At 29.7% G+C, this 9,833-nt stretch overlaps 1 long non-coding RNA gene across 1 annotated transcript; it reads right to left on the reverse strand.

The window, feature by feature from the left end:
* Positions 1–4,988: 4,988 nt before the first annotated feature.
* Positions 4,989–6,014, reverse strand: LOC150036786 (uncharacterized). The gene is made up of 2 exons (XR_016529345.1): positions 5,458–6,014; positions 4,989–5,352 (listed from the first exon to the last, which is right to left on the reverse strand). It is a non-coding gene; the product is annotated as an uncharacterized LOC150036786 (long non-coding RNA).
* Between the last annotated feature and the right edge of the window lie 3,819 nt (positions 6,015–9,833).

Raw genomic sequence — 9,833 nt, forward strand, 5'->3', positions numbered from 1 at the left:
GTAGTCTGCTTGCAGCCTGTATAGAATAAATAATTGTGTTCAAAATAATGCTTATTAGAAGTGTGCAGTTGAGTGATATTCAGTTTTTACATATCGTTCCTCCCTACACATCCACTTTTTTACGATCATATTACATATAATTTCTAGTGTTACCTTTTTTGTCAATAAAAATAATTGATTTTTTTAGCATACATGACTTATGCCACAATGTGTGGTTTCTTAACTATTTTGACTAAAACTTTTGAACTCTTTAATCATGGCATTTTGAATATGACCAAAATATCACTCTATTTCTTACGACTCACTACTAATAAACTAATCCGTTGTTAATTTTAAAAGCTATTGTAAATGCTGTTATGAAGTTATTTGATTTGGTTTTATTCTTTATTTATTTCATTATTATTTTGTCAAGATTCAGTTCTATTGTTCGTGTTCTTTGTCTATGAATAAGACTTTTAATTTTCAAATTATCCAATAAGATAACTCTTTTTGATTAATTGAGGGATTATATCATGGTAGCAAATCTATCAAATCCAAACGAATGTTCAATCCAAAAGATGAATAATTGATATTCGATCCAAAACAAATATTATTTTTGTGTAAATTTTATTTTGTCTTCATTTTAACCGAGAAACTAATTGGAAGGTTTGTTTTGTACAAAAAAAAAATGCTAGGATTAAAGTGGAGCTTTTGAAATGAAATTAAAGTGGTGTATTTTTTAAACCTAAGTCAAAAATCAGAGGCATGATTGGAACTTATTGCTTGTGCTCCTAGGTATACCATTAGTTATGCAACTAACCTTCAAGTCAAATTTTAGTTGTCATTTTAATATAAAAATTGGATTAAATTATCAGTTTAGTCTTCAAATTTTGAGATTTATTTCTATTTGATCATTGAAATTTCAAATATTTAATAAGTCTCTATAAACTTTAAATTTTATATATAATAAGAACTATGTAAAAAAAAATCTATGACAAATTTGAAATTTTAGAAAATTAATTAAACTTTGATACGTAAATTTAAATTTTATTTTTAATAGAATCCTCAATTTTCAAATTTTGTTTATAGTTGATCTGTGAATTTTAAAAAATTCGAAAGTTCATAGATTATGCGAAATATATTTTCTTTATTTGAAAAATTGTGTCTACAATCTTTTTTGTAGATTTTTTTGCCTTTCCTAAATTGTGTGTACAAGCAAGGTTGGTCTCTTGGTTTTTCGTTGGACATATTTAAGGAATCGTGATTGTTGATTAAAGGTTGGCGATTTTATGAGAATTATTTGAGTCATTGTTCTAGAGAGTTGTTATTGGGTGTGTTGTGGTTTTTTATCGAAGAAGACCCTGTGTCTTTGATCCAAAGATTTACTGTGAATTGTTTAGGTGTATTCGTTACTAACTTGAGAAGAATTCTCAAACTTAGGGGGAGCCTAAGTTAGTCAAGTGAAGAGGCCTTCGTTTGATGTGGAAAGATAACATAGTGGTGAGAGGAAGTCTCATACTTAGGGGGAGCCTAAGTTACTATGAGAGGGAGTTTCACAATTAAGAGGGACCTAAGTGTTCATTCACTAATACACACAATCTGGGGGAACCTAGGATCATCGAGAGGGTGTCTCACACTTCGGGAGAGCCTAAGTGATATTTAAAGAGTTAAGTTTTTCGGGTGTCACTGCATTTGTTGTGTCATTATAGATAAGTACAATGTTTTAATTGCTTGATATTGTATTGATAAAGTTATCTTTCTTGGGCATATTGCCACTAGACTTAGGTGGAATTGCACCAAATTGGATTACCATTCTTGGTGTTCTCTCTTACTTAGTTATCTGTGACTTATTTCAATGTTTTGTGATATGTTGTAACATTGTGCATAACATTAACTGTTATGGGATAGGGAACCTTTATTTTCAATCATTTTGAAAGCTTGAGGATCAAATAGACTTAAACTTCAAAGTTCATGTTCTAAATTCATAATTTACCTGAAAAGTTAATATAATGGTTGTTTTGAAAATAATTTTGAAGTTTGAGGGTAAAAATGAAACTTTTAAATTTTCAAAACATACTATAAAGTTTAAGAATATTTAGTGGGTATAATAGATATAATTAAGTTTTTTTAAAAAAAGAAAAGAGAAGAGAAGAAAACAAGAAAGAGAAACTTGTTGAATGGATTTTGTCCATTATGATTCTAAGAATAAAATACTTTCAATGAGGTTTGAGGTTTTTTTTTTTTTTTTTTTTTAAATTTGATCCCTAAGTTTCAAAACATCTAGGATTTAGGTTTAGACTTTAAGTTCCGACATAAAACATTAAATGTAATAAAATATGTCATAACATTTTCTTAAATTAATTTTAATATTTGATGTGTCAAAAAAAAATTTCTTCTATAATATTGTGTCACCTCTCTCTTTAGGGGCCGCCTCTCCTTCTCCCACCATTATCAGCCACCAACTCCGCCGTCCCCCACCCCCTTCTCCTTCCTATACCTTCGTCGGTCACCGATCCCATCGTTTTTCACCTCGCCACCGCTGTCGCGTCCCCTCTTCCTTTCCCACTTTGTTCTATTTCAATTATTAGATAACACGAAATTTCGTTTTAAAATCGACAACCAAAAAATTGATTGTGTATTTTATAAAACTTGTGGTAAAACTCATGTATTGATGAGTAAAACTTATGTATCTACATAAAACTGGATTTATTATTCTTTTAAAAATCATGGGTTGGGAATAGTTTAAGTAATTTCATATATTAGTTCTTATGATGAATTTTTAGATCTATTGGTATACAACATTTTGATTTGGTTTAGTTCAACAAACGTATGGTCTCTAATCTTATAGAAATAAGTAGTTGTCTTAATCATAATTTAATGGGTTAAATGTAATTTTTGGTAGAAGAATTAATGAAATTTTGTTGGGATGAAAGCCAACTATTTTTAAGAATTAAAATTAAAATTTTTCTAAAAGGTATTTTAACTGTGTTATGGATAAAGTTTTAAATGTAGATATGGACAAAAATATCAAAAATTCAATTCTAGAGACAAATCAATGGACATATCAATAAAATGTCAATGTTTATGGTAACAAAATATTTTATGCCTTCTTAGCCGGTTAAAAATGTTATAATTTTTAGGTTAAAAATCAATTTTAGTCCCTAGATTTTTTTTAAAGTATCAATTTAGTCCATGAACTTTGGTTTGTAACGATTTAATCTCTAAACTTTCAATTTTATAACGATTTAGTCTCTGAAGTTTAGTAGGTAATAATTTAGAACTGTACTTCAAAATTTGTAACATTTTAATCCCTATTGTATAAATTATTGTTAAGATTTAATGAGAAACTATTTAGACACTCAATATTTTTGTAAAATATAAAGTCTACATAAAAAAATAATAAAAATTAACATCAAATTTTGATAAATTTTTTTATGTTAAGGACTAAATTGTTATAAATTGAAAGTACAAGACTAAATTGTTACATATTAAAACTTAGTGACTAAATTGTTACCAAATTAAAAATATATGGACTAAATCATTACGAACCAAAATTGACTAAATTATTACTTTTATAAAAGTTTTGGGATCGAAAGTTTTTTATTTTTTATTTTATTACTTATCTTTTATGCTTCATGCATTTTATACTAATATGATGAAAGTGTGAATTCACTCAATCCACAAACAAGTAGAATTATTAATCAAAATGTCGATACGTCCATGAAAGTTTAATACATAGACTACCAAAATTAGGAATTAAAGTCAAAAGGAAAAAAACGAAGGATTAAATTTTTGAAGAAAGCCCCAAAATTACATAATTTCCTAAGAGTATAATTATCTTAACCAAAACAAATAAACTACATTTCAACAATTTCCACTAATTTAGGCTCAATTTGGTAACAATTTTATTTTTTGTTTTCGTTTTTTAAAAATAAATCTATGGGTACTACTCCCACCTTAAAATTTCTTCTTGATTTCACCAATTGTTTAAAAAACCAAGTAAAATTTTGAGGACTAACAGAAGTAACTTTCAAAAAGTTGTTTTTATTTTTAAAATTTGACTAAGAATTCAACAATTGTACTTAAAAAAAAAGATGCAAATTATTATACGAAAAAATGGATGAAATAGGTTTAATTTTAAAAACAAAAACAAAAAACTAAATCATTAGTAAATAAGATCTTAGATATATAGTTCAAGATTTCAAAATCTCAATCTACTAAAGTCTAAAACATATAAACTTTAGATTAAGAGATTTGAACATATCTACGGGAATGTTTGATCCCTCGTTATAATTAAAAGAAGTACCAAATGAAAAATCTGACAAATTAAATTCTCTCCCAAAATAATTCAAAGACAGAAAAAAAAAACGCAGTAAAAGCAAATTTCGACATATCACTGAATCAGGCTTAGTTTTTCTTTTTTTCTTTTCTTTCTTGGCAGAACAGAGGACAAACAAAATTACTCCTACAAAAGAAAAAAGTACAATAATTATGAAAACAAAAATACGTACTCTCTCCCTTTGTTTTTTTTTTTTTTCCTTTATAGGAAATAATATCTTTAATTCCGATTTAATTCATAAATTTTAAAATGTTATATATTTAATGTTTTAAGTTTTGAATTTTATTTTAATTTAGTATCTAAGTTTTAAAATATTACCATTTTACCTTTGAGATTTGAGTTTTGTTTCAATTTAATCCTTTGATTTCAAGATTTTACATTTTTAATCTTAATCTTTTATTAAATACTCACTTTCAATCATTCACATCAATTTTTTATTAATTAAATAAAAATAGTTATGAAGTAAAATTTTAAATTTTGATTTCAAAGGTGATGAAAATAGTGAAACTTAGTTAATTGTAATTATTTTAATGATATTTAATTTATTAACATAAATTAACTCTAAAGGTAGAAAGTGGGTATTTAGTGTAAAATTGTTGTTAAAAGTGTAATTTGCAACATAAAGACCAAATTGAAGCAAAAGTCAAATGTCAATGGTAATATTATAACATTTTTAAATTCAAATCAAATTCAAAATTTAAAGATGAGGTGGTAACATTTTGAAACCTAAATACTAAATACTAAATAGACAAAAAAAAAAAGAAAAAAAAAAGTATTTTTCCCATTTTTATATTAACCTGCAAAAAAAATAAAAAAAAGAAAAATGATGATTCTGTGATTGCAAATCGCATCTCTGCCATTCTTCCTCTTCTTTTCTTCTTTCTTCTCAGCCAAAAAGTTCTCCAAAAGTGGTATTTCCAATTTTCTACTTTTCTGTACAGATCAATTAACCCTCCATTTCTGAACCTTCATTCTTTTTTCTTTCATTTATATAGCACTCTAAATTATAACTCCCAAAATACCCCTGGTTTTGCCTATCACAAAAACAAAATGTACTGGGTATTTTGGGGAGAAAATTATAAAAAAAAAAAAAAAAAAAAAAAAAAAAAAAAAATTAAGAAAAGCAAGAATTATTGTACTAGTTATGCAGAGGATCGGGGCAGCTGGGAACTGTTCGTTTGTTCTCTTCAAACTCTTTTGAACCGAAACTACTCCTTCCATTGAAATACTTCCGGACAAGCTTCTCCTTGCTTCCGCTTCCGGCGCCGGCGGCTCCGATATCGGTTGCCTCTGGATTTTGACTTTCCGGTAGCAGTCTAGCGACGGCGACGGCTTGGTGGCAGAAGATGACCCAGATGAAGAAAAACATGATGAAGAAAGAAGAGAGAAATCGCCGCCGCCGTGTGGGAGTGGCGCCGCCGTACATTGCCGGAAAACCCACCATTTGGGATATATTTTTTTCCTTTTTTTGGTTTGGTAATGGGCAAATGGGGTTTGGATTTGATGGTAATTTATAAATTATGGGTGGGTTTGATTGGGAGAGAGTTTATATGGGCAATTGAGAAGGGGGTTGAGGATTAACGGCTAGAGAGAGAAAGAGAGGAGAGAGAGAGAGAGATGGAGACAGAGACAGAGACAGAGAGAGTGAGGGCCAGTAGTGACCCCATGTGAACCCAGTAAAATAGCAATGCAAGGGACCCTCTCTCCACCTATGTTATATATATATATATATATATATTATTTTATTCCGCTAATTATATTAACTAAAATCTTCAACTAACGAGTTTATTTATTTATACACTCAATTATATGGTTCATTTAAATAAATAAGACATAACTTTATTAATTTGATCCATAAACTTATATATGCCAATCAAGTTCAACTCTCGAAATCGGTTCATGCATTTATTCTATTCGTGTCCATTTTATTAATGCAACATTTGAAGCATACACACATGTAAGAATCGATGCATTAATGATTTCCAAAGACAACCTTGATAAAAGGTATATATGGACTCACTACGATTTAGGAGTTTCATTCACATAATATTGTGAAGGGACAGTTGTAGATATAGACATTAGACCCAAAGTATTAGCAGATATAACATAATGTAAAAAAAAAATGCAAATATGACCAAATTTAAATAGTCTATTAGTGATAGACCATATCACTAGTAAGAGTCTATCAACGATAGTAGTCTATCACTGATAGACTTGTCTATATTTACAATTCTTTTAAAATGATATTATACACTTGGTTATTATTCCTAAAAATGTTACCAATCACCCATGAAGCATAGATACTTCATGTAAGGCAAAGAATCCGTATCAGACAACACATCTAATCTTTTTCATCTAAAACTAGGCAACTTATTTTTTTAAGAAAGAGAAAATGTACCTTCAATATATCAATATCCTCATTTTTAAGAAATATATATTAAAATAATATTTAAAAAATGACATATACTTCGACGTATCCGTATCTTAGTTTTTTAGAAATTAACGAATCGTCATATTTAATCGTATCCGTATCGTGTAGGCGTATCCGTGTCTGTGCTTCATAGCCAATCGCAATTACCCTATTTTTAAACCCCTGTAATTTCATTATAGGAACTGATATTAACTATATTGATGTGCCAATTGACTCTCTTTCTTCTGTCTACATGGTTGATTGTCCTCGTCACAATGAAAGATGGATGGCAATAATTCGTTCTTTCATTGGTCTATGTTCTTCTACTGAAGAGCGTATGTACTAAGATCTTCAAAACCTTGGGCTAAAAGGTCATATTGTCTTCTTATTTTATAATCATCTTAATATTCAGCTTCTTTTTAACTTTTATTAAAATTGAAATTTAATTATTTAATATTGTTAACAACAAAGGATAACATGCGTTCAATAATTGTGGACTTGAACTGAATGCAACCTAGCTATTTCTGAGATTAAGCAACCTTTTTCATTTTTTCTTTAAATGTTTTAGATTCGAATCTATTCTCTTGTGTTTGAAATGTAAAACTAAAAAGATGTGTTTGTTAACTGTTTTTCTCCTTCTAAGATGTTGTTGTTGGCTTGAACTTGAATGATTGACGAAAGTATGTTTTAAAAATAATTAATTTGATCATGGTTTAAAAATCAATTTTACACAAAATCACTTTGACAAACGTAAAAATTATATGGGTTTGTCAACTTTTGGACTTGATAGTGTAATTTAAAAAGTTTCTAATAGGTTCTTAAACTTTTAAGTATGTTTTTCTAAATTTTACATGCTTCGAAACTAATTCTAATAGACCACTAGACTCCTACAATATATGTGCAAATCTACTCTAAATTCTTTGAACGAGTTTTGCATTTGATGTTCGATAAAGTTATTAAGTATTTTGTTTGATAAATCAAGCACAAAATAAGGCTACAAAAGAATTAAGGAATGATTAGCATATGATATTTTTGACAATCTAAAATAACAAACTTATAAACTTACTAACAATTGACTCTTAGCTAATTCTACAAATTCGTTTGGAACATCAGTTAAAGTACGACATTGTACTGAAAATGCAGATTTGATGGCGATACCAATCGCATTACTAAATCGTACAGAATGTTGACAAATCATCTTTTTCTCCCCTTCTTTGATCACGATTGGAATTCTCCCATATATTTTTACGTATTTTTTCAATTCGATGTTCCGCGAGTACTCGCGTTTCCTTTGAATGGATGAAGAGCTACCATTTGAGGAATAAAAATTAAAAGAGTTTAGGATATATTTCAATCAACAAAAGATGTGTACGAAAATCTGAAGTGTCACCCACAGAAGATCCTACGTGAGGATATGTCTCTATCTCCTGGAATTATTCCTCCTTCATGTTACCTATTAGGGGTTGACATCGTACTTATACAAACACAAAAAAGATAAAACAATATAAAATCAATATTAAATATGTGTAAACAAAGAAAGAGAAGTGAGCAGATACATGATTAATCATCATCGTCATCTAAATCAAATTATTGGTCAGCACTTAAACTATTATGGGGAGATAATTGCTCTCCATCATTGTTTATGAAGTTATCATCGACATGCTGAATAATTGGTCGTTCCATAACCGTAGGATCAACGCGACTCTGCATAAAGTAACCTCTTTAATGATTCAATCGAACTCCACCGACAATTTCTAGTAAATTCAGTTGTTCATTTTCAATATTCTCCACTGACAACCAAACGACGACCCTAGATCGATGGCCGACTGCGGTGATCGGTTGAGGGGCATGGCAAGAGGCATTGAGACAGAAATCGGCAGAGAGAAATCACCCAAAGCCCTAACAGCGCTTGAAGATTGATTTCCAAATTTGTGATAGATCTAGAATTTTTAAAGGGTATCTTCCGATGCTCAAAACGCTAGCGTCGGGAGTTAATCCTAACTCCCAACACCAAAAATTACTCGTCGAGAGTTCATATAATCTCCCAACATTGTAATATGTCAACATCGGGAGATATGTATATTTAAACTCGATGTTGTATGATGACGTGAAGCCTATCTCCTGACGTGTAAAACTAGCATCGGGAGTTATGCATCTTCAAACTCCCAGACCCATCATGGAAGATGTGAAGCGTATCTCCCAACGATGTAAAACTAGCATTGAGAGTTACACACATCTCCTGACACACTAATTAACCCATCTTGAGGTAGACCATATTTAACCAAAACTCCCTGCGTTGGTTACATATCGTCGAAAATTATAAGTAACTCCCGACGATTTTTTTACGGCGTCCCGAGATAGTGTATCTCCCGACTAGTGAATTCCCAACAATGGTTTTTAACATCAGGAGATCGTCTTTTTCTTATAGTGACAACTAGTTAAGGCATTATAACATTACTAAAAGGTTAAATATTTGAATCTCCAATTAATCTAAAGAGTTGCTTTCAAATAAAGGAAAATGGGTTAACTTAGTTACAAATATAGCCAAATGTCATTGTCTATTAGGGATAGGTCACGATAGACTACAATAGACACTTATCACAGTCTATCGGCAACTACCAGTATCAGTAATAGATGTCTATGGTAGTCTATCATTGATAGAAAATAACATTTTGCTATATTTATAAATATTTTCAGTAGTTTTACTATTTAAAACAATTACCTTAATTTAAATCTTGTTTAGCTAAACAATTGTGATCAATGAAGTTGACAATGAGAATAGGTTAGGCATGAGGTACAAAGTTTAAGAATCTATTGAATTACTAAAAAAAATACCCATTACTATGTCAATGATATTAAAAATAAAAAAAAAAAAAAAAAAGTAACCAAAAACATAATGTGTCACCAATGCAGAAAATATAGTGTAGGAGAATACGTAAATAGAACAATCTCAACAATAAGTTCGAGCCAAAAGACGAAAGTGAAATACGAATACATTTAAAGTTATTTTATACTTATTGCATGAACCGAAAGTGGGACACGACATAAGACATGCCTCAGTGGGTCGATTCAGGGGGATTCTTCAAAGAATCGTCCCCACAAAAC

This window comes from Benincasa hispida, chromosome 4 (assembly GCF_027475165.1).
Source record: "Benincasa hispida cultivar pf3 chromosome 4, pf3_genome.v1.1, whole genome shotgun sequence".
Taxonomy (NCBI): domain Eukaryota; kingdom Viridiplantae; phylum Streptophyta; class Magnoliopsida; order Cucurbitales; family Cucurbitaceae; genus Benincasa; species Benincasa hispida.